Source organism: Dasypus novemcinctus, chromosome 5 (genome assembly GCF_030445035.2).
Source record: "Dasypus novemcinctus isolate mDasNov1 chromosome 5, mDasNov1.1.hap2, whole genome shotgun sequence".
NCBI lineage: Eukaryota > Metazoa > Chordata > Mammalia > Cingulata > Dasypodidae > Dasypus > Dasypus novemcinctus.
Window position 1 is genome coordinate 128028981 of NC_080677.1, and position 12485 is coordinate 128041465.

The window sequence follows — 12485 nt, forward strand, 5'->3', positions numbered from 1 at the left end:
AACTATTAAAATTGAATGATCAAGAAGGAGTAGTCATAAAACACTGATAAAACATTAAGAATAGTATTCAGCACTTGGTATCATGATGTTTTTAATGTAAAGTTATGTAAGTATGAAGTAATGTCAAATGGATGAAGAAAGTTACTAAATCAATTTTAAACAAGTATTTCTCTCTGTATATGCATATATTATATATTTCTAATTGACTTATTCCTTATTTCAACAAACGTTTATTAAATACTTATTTCCAGACCCTGCTTGGCTGGACTTTAAAGAATGGAAAACAAAGACAACCTGGTTCTTTCTTTTTGGAGTCTACCAATCTAGAGGTAGAGATGAACAAAAAATAAATCATTGTGTGATTAATTATTTAATCACCACTGTGCTAAGTGCTATGATAGAAAAAGTCATGGGACTCTGAGAATACACAAAGGACTCCAAGACTCAGGAATTTCCCTTAACTTCTAGCTTCTGGCTGCTCCCCATGGCTTCTTTCTCCATCTTTCTCTCTTCTTATAAAGGACTGCAGTAATCCAGATTAAAGCCCAGTTTGATTCAGTTGTGTCATCCCTTAACTGAAAGTAACGTCTTGAAAATAGCTTCTTTACAGTGGATCTGCACCCACCAGCATGCCAACACAGAGCAAGAGTATGTCCAAATGTGTGCATAATTCAGGCCACCACAGTGCTTTGCCCTTCTCCTTTTCTGAGCACATAACCTTATCCCTTACCTACCTGAGGCATCCTTCTACCCAAGTGAGAATCGAACTTACTATGAAGGACTACAAAAAAGAAAAAATGACACAGGCTTCACACAGATTGTGACATTTAAATTAGGATTATTCAGCAAGAAAGGACTTACATTTCTTTATCTTCCTCTTTAGCATATCAAAGACCTGATATGCCAGGCTAGACTATATATATATATATATCTATGTATATATATATATCATTATTATTGTTAAAATTTATATTAAACTTCAAAAGTAAGCCATGAATGAATTCTTGCTGTAAGAAATACTGATGAAGCACCCTTTCCAAATCCAGGATGCTCTCCACAGATTCCAGCTGTGGTCGGTTTTCTGTGTGTCCTTCCAGATCATTTCCTAAGCTTTACATACATATATATTATACATAAAGAAGCATATAGGGGTTTTTGGTATGTTGGGTTTTTTTAATACAAATATTCTTTCCTGCAATTTGCTTTTTTTATAATAAAATTTTATTGAAGTATATCATTAATATATAACCATACATAAACAATAAATGTATAGTAAAATTTGTGAAGTTACAAAACAAACATACATATCATCATACAAGGCTCCCGTGTATCTCCCCACCACCAACACCATGCATTGTTGTGGAACATTTGTTACAAACTATGAAAGCGCATCATCAAATATTACTACTAACGATAGCCCATATCTTAGATTTGGTATATTTTTCCCCCAACCCACCCAATTATTAATACCCTATATTAGTGTTATGTATTTGCTATTGTTCAGGAGAAAATGTTCTCAAATTTGTCCTGTTAACCAAAGTCTATCTTCTACCACTGGCTTCCCTGTGTTATATATAGCCCCATGCTTTGTACAATCCTTTCAAAGTGTACACTTAGTGGCTTTCATTTTCAACGCAGAGTTGTACTGTCATTACCTCAGTCTATTTTAGAATGTTTCCATTACTCCAAAAGGAAGAATCCCCTATCCCCTTATACCCCCTTATTGCTGTCCCTTAATATTGAAAAAATATCTTCTTGCCATTGCTGAAAAATATTTCAATATTACAGTTAACTATCACCCACAAGTTACATTAGTTGTAATTTTCCCGTGTATCACCATATTCTTAGCATTTTGTAAAAGAAGAGCATTCTTATATTTATACTATTAACCACAGACCATATTTATTTTGTATGTATCATCTGAAGGAGAGAAGCAGAGGGAAGAGGAAACTATAAGAGAGCACAGTTTTTCCCCATAGCAACAGAAACCTACTTTAGAAGACTGACCTTTCTGGTATAAAGACAAGAAAAACAATGAGAGGTGCTTTTCATGCCTGTGGAAATAATGTAAGAAATAGGATTGTTTAGATCATAGATAGATAGATAGATAGATAGATAGATAGATAGATAGACAGACAGACAGACAGACAGACAGACAGACAGACAGATAGATAGATAGATAGATAGATAGATAGATAAAGGCAGACAGACGGAAAGTAAAAGACTTAACATCTGGATGTTCTTCTGAGCTTCAGTTGGGAAAGTTTTGTGTTAGATAAGAGAAGGGGGAAGGACTGAATGGAGACACAGGAGGCAGAACTTTCAGACCTGACCAGTATGAGAAAGGGCAGATCATCTCTTCTTCAGGAAGACCCAGGGAGCTAGTGTCATTTGGGTGAACTGGACCCTCCCCCTCTACCTTGCACTGCTCTAGCCACATGGACCATATGAAGGACAGAAGCAGGGTAGTATGTGAAGTTGAAAGACTTCAACATGTCTGATAGGAGAAGCAAGGTCAGTGTGACTAGAAGACAGTTATCGAAGAGGGGAATGGGATAAGTTAAAGGTGAAGAGGTAGCCTGGGACCAGATCATGCAGGTCTCTCAGGCCAAGGTAAGATTTTCCTCTTATCCTACATGCAATAGAAAGTCATGGAAAAGTTTTTCAGCAGATGCAATAAGAATTTTATTTTTATTTTTAAATATTACTGGGCCCCTATATGAAAAATAGTTTCAAGAAAAGGCAGATTAAGCTGTGGACCAGATAAGGGATGTTTGTTATTTTGACAAGGATGGAGCCAGTAGATCAGGGGTTCTTAACCTTTTTTGTTCTACGGACTCTTGCCAGTCAGGTGAAATGAATACTACTGTAAATTATTTATTGCATACATTCATAAGTGAAGGAAATGCTAGATTTCAGTTAAAGGTCAGAGAAAATAAAGATAATTAGTTGATTTTTTTGTTCAGTTCAAGTTTACAGATCCCTTGAAATCTTTCTACAGAACCCAGGTTAAGCTCACAGACCTCCTGAAATCTTTCTGTGGACCTCTGGTTAAGAACGCCTGCAGTAGATAAAGATGAGTGGATAGATTTCAGAAGAGTTTTGGAGAATTCAGATGTAAATAATGTTTAAGTGCATGCACATACAACAGTACTTGCTCATGTGTTATGCATGTGAATACATCTATTCACATGTACACATAAGTATAAAGAATATGTATTTGTTTATGGACAAACTTAGGAAAAAAGCTGTGGAAAAATACCCCAAAATATTTACAGTGATTAATAATTTAAAGTGATAGAATTTGGGACAAGTTTTATTTCCTTCTTTATATTTCTCTTTTCCAAATGTTCTCCAAAAATAAGCATTTTTAATAAAAATGATGTTTTAGGAAAACATTATGGAAATTAAATTATAAATATGACTAGTATTAAGAAAGTAAAACACTTGACTGTAATTGGAGGAGTGGGAAATATTTTTTTGTAATGGAACTTGAATTAGTTTTATCATAAAACTAAATTTTAAAAAACTTTTGGGTTGTGGACTTTCTCGATTTGTTCATGAATTATAGAAAGCTCTTTAAAAATAAATAAGAAGGTAACAATAATGCGGTAGATTTAATTAAATTTCCTTTGCCATTAAATGACACTTGAATTAAGTAATATAACTGTTTTATAATTAATGTTGGTATCCTGTATATGAAATATATTATGCAGTATTTCTATGTGATCTTCCCTCTGTTTCTGAAAATGCAAATAGTCTTGTTTTCACTTTTCTAGTTTCTATTTTAAAATATAAGGTTGAGGAGGCATTGTCTCCAGAGAGCTAGATTAGAATTGATTAAGAATTCCAAATTACACTTAAAAGTTTATATGAAGAGGGTTTTTTAAATATAATCTTAATATTTTTCCCTTTAGATTGTCTATCTGCATAAGCATCTATGGACATTCCTTGGCATTCTTCCTTCTTTAGGGATGGGTGCTGCTTAAGAATTAACCAATCCTAAGTGAAAACAAGCCAGTTTTATTTATTTGTATACTCTCCATTACTTAATATCAGATAATCAATCTTTGCTAGAAATTCTGAACAGATATATAGCAGACAATTGGCAAAAATATTGACTTCTTGTTTCTCCTACCTGATATCTATGATGGTAAATTTTAAAATGTTCTAATGAGAAAGAAAATGTCTTTAGATTTTAGATAGTGTACATATATGCACATATATTCATATATGTATAATCACATATAAACACATATATAATAACATAATAATAGGGACAAGGGAGAGGTGTCCTGTAATAACTCAATCAAGCACACCACCTGAAAAATTATATTTACCAAAATTGAAATGATTCAGTCTCTATCTGAAATAAATCATAGGCTCTCAGAATTAAAATTATTCTAAGTGAATATATTTACACTGTCTAGACCAACAGTTTCCAAGTGTAGCCTATGGACTAAAAGTCTTGGAAATGTTATGCAACAAAAAAACAGGAAAATATGGCAAGATGGCACCATAACCCTTTCTTAAGGATTTATAAAACCCTTCATAATCTTAAAGCTATTGAGAAGATGTTTTCCAAGTTTATTTAAACACAAAATACTTTCTTCCTTGCACTTCACATATTTACGTATAGCAGTTCCAGTGCTATGTTAACATACCTTAGGAAATGCTGCTAAATCCACACTCACATATCCAACCTCTACTAGAATGCCTCTACCGATTGGGTTTGGTCCCAGAAACACAGCACTAGGTAGCTGGAGGACAGTGGGGAACCCCAGAGAGCCGTCTGGAAATTATGAGCATGCCCAAGGCTGCTTGCATCTTCACTGCTTACAAGTCCCAGGGAATAGGCTTTCTTCTTGATTTCACTTCCCTTTACAGTTAGATCAATTCCAGTTCTTTAGTGTTAATTCCTCCAGGCTCCTGCATTCTAAAATGGAAGTGAAAAAAAAAGCATTGTCATTAATTTTTTAGAATTTTTTTTCCTCTGCTTTGCCAAAATGCATGTATGCCCTGAGGCAAATGATACTTAACATATAGTAAATTTAGCAATAAGTGTGTGGGGGGGGGGGGAGGAGTGTTCCATAACAAATAAATCAACCCTAAACACTTCTATTCCAGCATTCTACTTTGTGTCATAATTTAATTTGGGCTTAAATTTTGAGTCAAGAAAAGTTTAGCACTCTACATCTACATAATTGTCATTGTTTCTGCTATTTGGGTGACTTCTTTTACTGGTGTTTATTTTTATATTAAAATCTTCCACTGTCACTGATTTGATTTTAAAGAAACAAAAATAATATTCTAATACATGGTAACATTCTCTTTTAAATATAGAAGGACCCTGAGAATCTTTTTTGCAAATTGCACTGAATCATAAAAATGTGAATAATTTACTGTGCTATAAGAAGCTAATGAACCAGATATTTCCTTAAAAGCATCTTTCCTTTGGCTGTAACAGGGAAGAGAATCCTAATGGACAGGCAAGATAAATACTGTAATGTGTAAAATACTCATATACCTATTGAAAAAGGTAACAGAAAATGTGAATATATCTTCTCTGGCTGTCTAAATTAGCTGCAAGAGGAAACCTTAGCAAGGTGCAAACTGCAATAGACATTTGCAGTCTATCTGTAGCTAACATGTTCTTTGACAGAGAAAGGTGAACTTTTTGCAGAAGAGTCACTGAGAAATCAGTTCATGTATTCCTTGAATCTGCAGAATGGTTAGGAGTGATGTTCACAGTAGTGCAGAACATGGACTGTAGCAAATCTGCCAAGGTGGTCCTTGTTGGCAAGCTTCTTGGGGCTATCTTTTGTCTTATGCTCTGTCAGTTGACTGTGCTGCACTGGCTGGGTAGGATGAAGCTGATCTCCAAGTCCTCTTCCAGAACTAGGCTCTACAATATTATCTGATTAAAAGTGAAAAGTGAAAGGACTATAGTCAGGAAATGAAGGAACCAAATGTAATAATAGTTTCTCAGAGAATGTCTCAGATTAAAGATATAGATAATAAAACTTTACATAAGGAAAATACTTGTCTAAGATTGAAAAGACCATGGTATGGCCTACTAGCCATCCAAAGAGGTTGATTAGATACGAGAGGGGAAAATCTGATAAAGAGAACTGAACTAAGTAAATTAGCAGCAGCTATTCTGTCTACCCCAAGCAACTCAGCAGTTTCCCTGTTTTTGTCTCTAAAATTGTTTCAGGGATTCCACCTTGAAATCACAAACATTCTTGACTCCTCTATCGCTTTGATTCCCCAATGTGCAACTTGTCATTCAATCATGTGAATTATATTTATATATATGTATTATATATATATAAATATATATATTATATACATAAAATATATAATATATTTATATAATTTATATATATATATAAAATATATATACCTGTTTGTTTTACCTGTGGTCACCACTTCAAACTAGAATATAGCTTGAAACTATATCCAGTACTTTCATCTCACTTCAATCTGTATCTCTCTATGGTAAGCACAATTTCAAAATGCTGCCCATCAAATATGCCCTGCTCTATCTGTGCCAGAATATGTGAGTATGATAACAGTCCCATGATCATGGCACGTGATATGGTTCAGTTGACTTTAAGATTATCCTGATGGCCCCAATTTAATTACAAAAGACCTTAAAAGAAGAGTGCTTTCTCGTGCTGGTGGCAGAAGAGGAATTCAGAGAGATTCAGAGTAGAAGAAAAACTCAACATACCATTGCTGAACAGAAGATTTGGGGGGGGGGGGGAAGGGCCCTGTGAGAAGAGATGAGGGCTGCCTCTAAGAACAGAACATGGCTCCCACTGACATGGAGCAAGGAAATGGGGTCCTCAGGGCTAAAGCTGCAGAGGACTGAATTCTTTCAACAACCTGAAGGAGCTTAGAACTGATTTTTTTGTTTCCTGGAGCCTTCAGATTACAGCCCAGCTTGACCACCCTTGGTTTCAGCATTGTGAGTTCCTAAATGGAGAACCCAGCCAAACACAAATGGACACCTGACCTACCAACTTGGTGAAATAATAAATTTGTGTTGTTTTAAGCCTCTAAGTTTGTGATAATTTGCTACACAGCACTAAGAAACAATATGCCCTCCAATCTAGCCATATTCATCAAATCAGTCTTTATAGTAAAGACTCAATTTATCCTAACATTTTCTGTTCAAATAATAAGCATCCTTATTGCAAGGCAAGTTCAAATTCAAAACCTTTTTTCTGCCTTTAAAACACTCCACTAATCTAAGCCAAATTATCTTATCCTACCCTTGTTTTTACTGTTCTTAAATGAAGGGATCTCATAATACATTTCTGAACTTGATCTTCCATTTGATGTATCATGTTTTAATATTCTACGTATCTGTCACTCCAGTTATGCTGGAAACTAACTCCTTGAAGATAGGAACCACATTTTTTAGGGGCTTTATATCCTCACTGCCAAGCACACCATTCATTCTCAGTAGGTCTGTAGTAAATTCCATGTGAATGGATGAACCTTAACTCCATATTAAAGCCAGACCAGATTGTTATTTTCTATAACCCAGCCATGGTTACTCCTCCCTCTATGCCTTTGCTAATGCCATTTCTAGCTAAAATAACCTGTGTTTCTTCTACTACTTAATAGTGTATTGTGGAAATAGTGAATACATAAAGGAGGAATTAATAAACAGGTTGTTTATTGAGGTAAAAAGCTACTCTGAGCTAATACTGCCTTACATTATTGCAGAATATACAATAAGATTTAGAAAAAAAAATAAAAACACTAGCATGGAGTCATAGAATCTCCTTAATACCAAAAGAATAGTTCTTCAAGGCTTTCTCTACTTTTTAAACAAAACTATGAATTTCCTGAGTAAGAGAACCACATTTTCATTTTTTTTAATACCAATGGCAAAAAATATATGCTAAGGGCCCAAATTTGTATTCATATTTCACAAATTGCAGAGAATATAGCAACTGTCTTCACTATCATACTATGAATTTCTTTGCTATTCCTTTGGTTCAAACCCTTTCCTTGTCTTGACCCACCAATTTAAGCTGGGAATGGGAGTCATGTAGGAGTAACAACAAAGCTAAGACCCAGAGAAAACTGTCTTCTCAAGGTGCCATAGCTAAAAATTAATGGACCCTGGCTTAAAGCCAGCACTTTGTGATGCCACAGCCTGTGCTCACTATCACTGCACCACACTCTTCCCAACTCCCACCCCCACTCCCTAACATTCCAGCATCAGCATTCTTCACATTCTTACAGAGATCAAAGTGGGGCTTGGAAAAGCAATGAGATGCCATGAAGTGTTCAGTTTTGAAACTGGTTTTTGACTACAAATATCAGGGACTAAGACCAAAAAGGATTACATGTCTTTATTTTTAAAAAATCAAACTTCTTCTGACCAGGTCCTGGATATACCATACGTGATTCCTTGGTAGTTTCAAATAGTACTGTAGAATCGTCATTTTTAAAAATATCAGATGACATATGGTATTGAAGGAATAAAATCGGATACGCAGTATATGGCTTTGTTCTTTCTGTAATTTGAACTTTGAGGGTGTTTTTGTAGATCATGAGTGACTTTTAGATAATGTATATTGGCAGTAAATTAGTTCTAAAACCACTTGAAGAATTTCTTTAAATCTAATTAAGACCACAGTTTCAAATCTAGCAGTTTAATTTTTTTTTCTGTGTATCAGCCTGGTATTATACAAATAAAAAATGATAATGAGAAAATATTCTAACATACTCAGATGATGAAAATAAGTTAGTGCTAAATTTTTCAAAAGGCAGTTGTTCTTGTTAATTGGAAATGTTATTAAATGTAATTTTAGTATGGAATTGACCTTTTGGTTTTACCTAATATATAGACTGTTAATTACACTGTGTTGTTATTAGATAGGTTGTGGTGGGAACCAGGTCTCCCTCCATAATGCCAGATATATATATATACATTCAAAAACTGTTGTAGAATGGAGAGAGAAAATAAAGAAGGAAGGAAGTAGAGAGAGGCAAAGGAAGAAGAAATAGGAAGCGAAGGAAATGAAGGAATGCAAGGATAAGAAAGGGGATAGAAAAAAAATTTTTAAAGGATAGGAAAGAACCAGCAAGATGGCAGTGGAGTAAGGAGCTCCTAGAGTCAGCTCCTGCTACAGGGCAGTTAGCAAACACCAGCACTCCCTGGAGCTAGGTGGAGCGCCTATTTGGGGGCTCCAGGAGGCCAGAAGAACATCCTGCAATATCCTTGAAGGAGTGGAAGGAGGAACCTGCCCATCTGCAGAGAAGACTCATAAGTAGAGCGCTCCTCACCACAGAGGCCAGTGCCAATCCTCCACTGGAGCACAAGCCACCTCGGGAGCTGTTCCGTGGCTGGAATTGAAAGCTCCACTTCCCCAAAACGGGAGAGGAAGAGATGGTTGGGCACCAACTTCAGCTACAGATGAGTAAATTCAGCAGGCTAAAGTATAATCCTGAGAAGAGCTAAAGTTAGAGCCTGTCCAAGACAGAAAGAGGCTGGGAGCTGCCATCTTAACTCTGCACCTGGCACGAGGGGAAGCGGAGCATACTGAAAATCCCAGTGCTGGTGGGGACGGGCTTCTTCCTATCCAAATCATATTGCAGGAAGCTGGGGGGACCTGCGCCAGCCTCTCCAGGAAATTACCAGCCAAGCCGTGGAGGCCAGTGATTATCCTACTCTGGCTGCATGAGCCGCCCTAGGAGCTGTTCTATGGCTGGAATTGGAAGCTTCACTTCCCAGAAATGGGAAGAGGAGACAGTTGACTGCCCATTTTGGCTACTGATTGGTAGACTCTGCTGAGTAAGATATAACCCTACGAATAGCTGGGGTGTGAATCCGCCCAAGTCAGAAAGAGGACAGTAGCTGCCATTTTACTCTGTCCCCAGCCTGAGGGGAAGCTGGGCCAACTGAAAATCACATTGACCATAGGAACTGGTTTCTTTCACCCAGAGCGGCCTGCAGCCCTAGCCTAGGCCTCAGCCCCACCTCTGGCATGGAGGAGGATGGCGAACCCTGCACCAGCTTATCAAGGTAATTGCAGGTAACTTTGGCTGGCACAGACTGAAAATCGGAAGTCTACTGGAGTAACTGTGGTCATCTTGGACCTGCACTGCATAGACTGCTGCCCACACCTGCAGCTCCGTGGCAGGGGAGAAAGGGGCAGGAAACTTCATCAGTCTCTCTGGGCAATTGTAGTCTAGGCCTGCATGATTTGAATTATTCTACACAGCTGTGACTCTGTCCCCTACCCCTGGCAAAGGAGAAAGTTGGAAGAAGCTTCATTGGTCCCTGGTACAATGAGGGCAGCTTGAGCCTCCGTAGCTTACATCACCAACTAAATGCTTGGCTGCCTACTGCACCTGCAAGGGAGAAAGGGCAGGAAGCCCTAAACTAAAGAGAAAAACTGCACCCAGAATAAATATTCTAGTAAGCAAGATTCCAAGACACCAACAAAACATTATAATCCACACCAAGAAACAGGAAGCTATGGCCCAATTAAAGGAACAAGATAAGCCTCCAGATGACATAAAAGAGTTGAGACAGCTAATCATAGATGTTAAACAAATCTTAATAAATTCAATGAGATGGCTAAAGAGATTAAGGATATTAAGAAGACACTGGATTAGCACAAAGAAGAATTTGAAAGCATGCATAGAAAAATAGCAGATCTTATGGGAATGAAAAGTGTGATAAATGAAATTTAAAAAAACATTGGAATCATATAATAGCAGAATTGAGGAGGCAGAAGAAAGGATTGGTGAGCTTGAAGAAATGGCCTCTGAAAGTAAACATACAAAAGAACAGATGAAGAAAAGAATGGAAAAAATCGAACAAGATCACAGGGAATGAAATGACAGCAAAAGGTGTGCAAATATATGTGTCATGGGTGTCCCAGAAGAAGATGAAGGGAAAAGTGGCAGAAGGAATATTTGAAGAAATAATAGTAGAAAATTTCCCAAAACTTTCTTTTTAAGATGTATTTATTTATTTATTTCTCTCCCCTTTCCCCTCACCCCAGTTGTCTATTCTCTGTGTCTATTCGCTGCGTGTTCTTCTTTGTCCGCTTTTGTTGTTGTCAGCAGCATGGGAATCTGTGTTTTTTTGTTGTTGCAAATTCTTGCTGTGTCAGCTCTCTGTGTGTGTGGCGTCATTCTTGGGCAGGCTGCACTTTCTTTCACGCTGGGCAGCTCTCCTTACGGGGTGCACTCCTTGCATGTGGGGCTTCCCTACGTGGGGACACCCCTGCGTGGCACAGCACTCCTTGCGTGCATCAGCACTTTGAAGGATATGGATATCTATGTCCAAGAATCAAAATGTACTACTCCCATCCAAAAAAAATCTCAATAGACCAACTCTGAGGCATACTCACCAGAATGTCAAAAGCTAAAGACAAAGAGAGAATTCTGAGAACAAGAGAAAAGCAATGCATAACATATAAGGGATATCCAATAAGATTAAGCACTGATTTCTCACCAGAAACCATGGAGGCAAGAAGACAGTGGTCTGATATATTTAAGATACTATAAGAGAAAAACTTCCAGCCAAGAATTGTATATACAGCAAGACTGTCTTCCAAAAATGAGGGCAAAATTAGAATATTCACAGATAAACAGAAACTGAGAGAATTTCTAAGCCAGAGACCAGATTTTCAGGAACTACTGAAGGGTGTGCTAGAGCCTGAAAAGAAAAGACAGGAGAGAGACACCTGGACGAGAGTTTAGAAATGAAGATCATATCAATAAAAGTAACTAAAAGTGTCAAAAGGGTAGTGAAAATAAAATAAAACTCAAATAGTCAGGAATAAACTTAACAATATAAAGCAGTTGTATTCTGAAAACTGCAACTCACTTTTAAAAGAAATCAAAAAAGGCCTAAATAACTGGAAGAACATTCCATGTTCATGGATTGAAAGACTAAATATCATTAAGATGTCAATTCTACTCAAATTGATATACAGATTCAATGTAATCCCAGTAAAAATTTTACTAGCATTAAAAAAATTTTGAAAACATGATCATCGAATTTATTTGAAAGTGTAAGTGGTCCTGCATAGCCAGGAACGTCATAAAAAGGAAAAGCAAACCCTTATCTCCAGACTTTAAATCATAGACACATAGAGCAATGGAACCAAACTGGTGGTTGAAAAACAGACCCTCTTATGTATGGGCAAGTGAGTTTTGACTAGCCTGTCAAACCCACACAGCTCGGGCAGAACAATCCATTCAACAAATGGTGTTGAAAGAATTGGATATCCATAGCTGAAAGAAGGAAAGAAGACCCCTATCTCACACTTTATCCAAAAATTAAGCAAAAATGGATCAAAAACCTAAAAATAAAAGCAAGAACTATAAAACTTCTAGAAGAAATTGTAGGAAAATATCTTCAAGACCTGGTGGTAGGTGGTGGATTCTTAAAGAGGGTAAGAGGAAGACTGAGATGGACTACTGATGTTTAATGTATGTAG

General features: G+C 36.8%; 1 protein-coding gene across 1 annotated transcript in view; it reads left to right on the forward strand.

Moving 5' to 3' along the window:
* CNTNAP2 (contactin associated protein 2) overlaps positions 1-12485 on the forward strand; it is a 2351919-nt gene that overhangs the window by 1349182 nt on the left and 990252 nt on the right. The gene's annotated exons all lie outside the window — the stretch shown is intronic.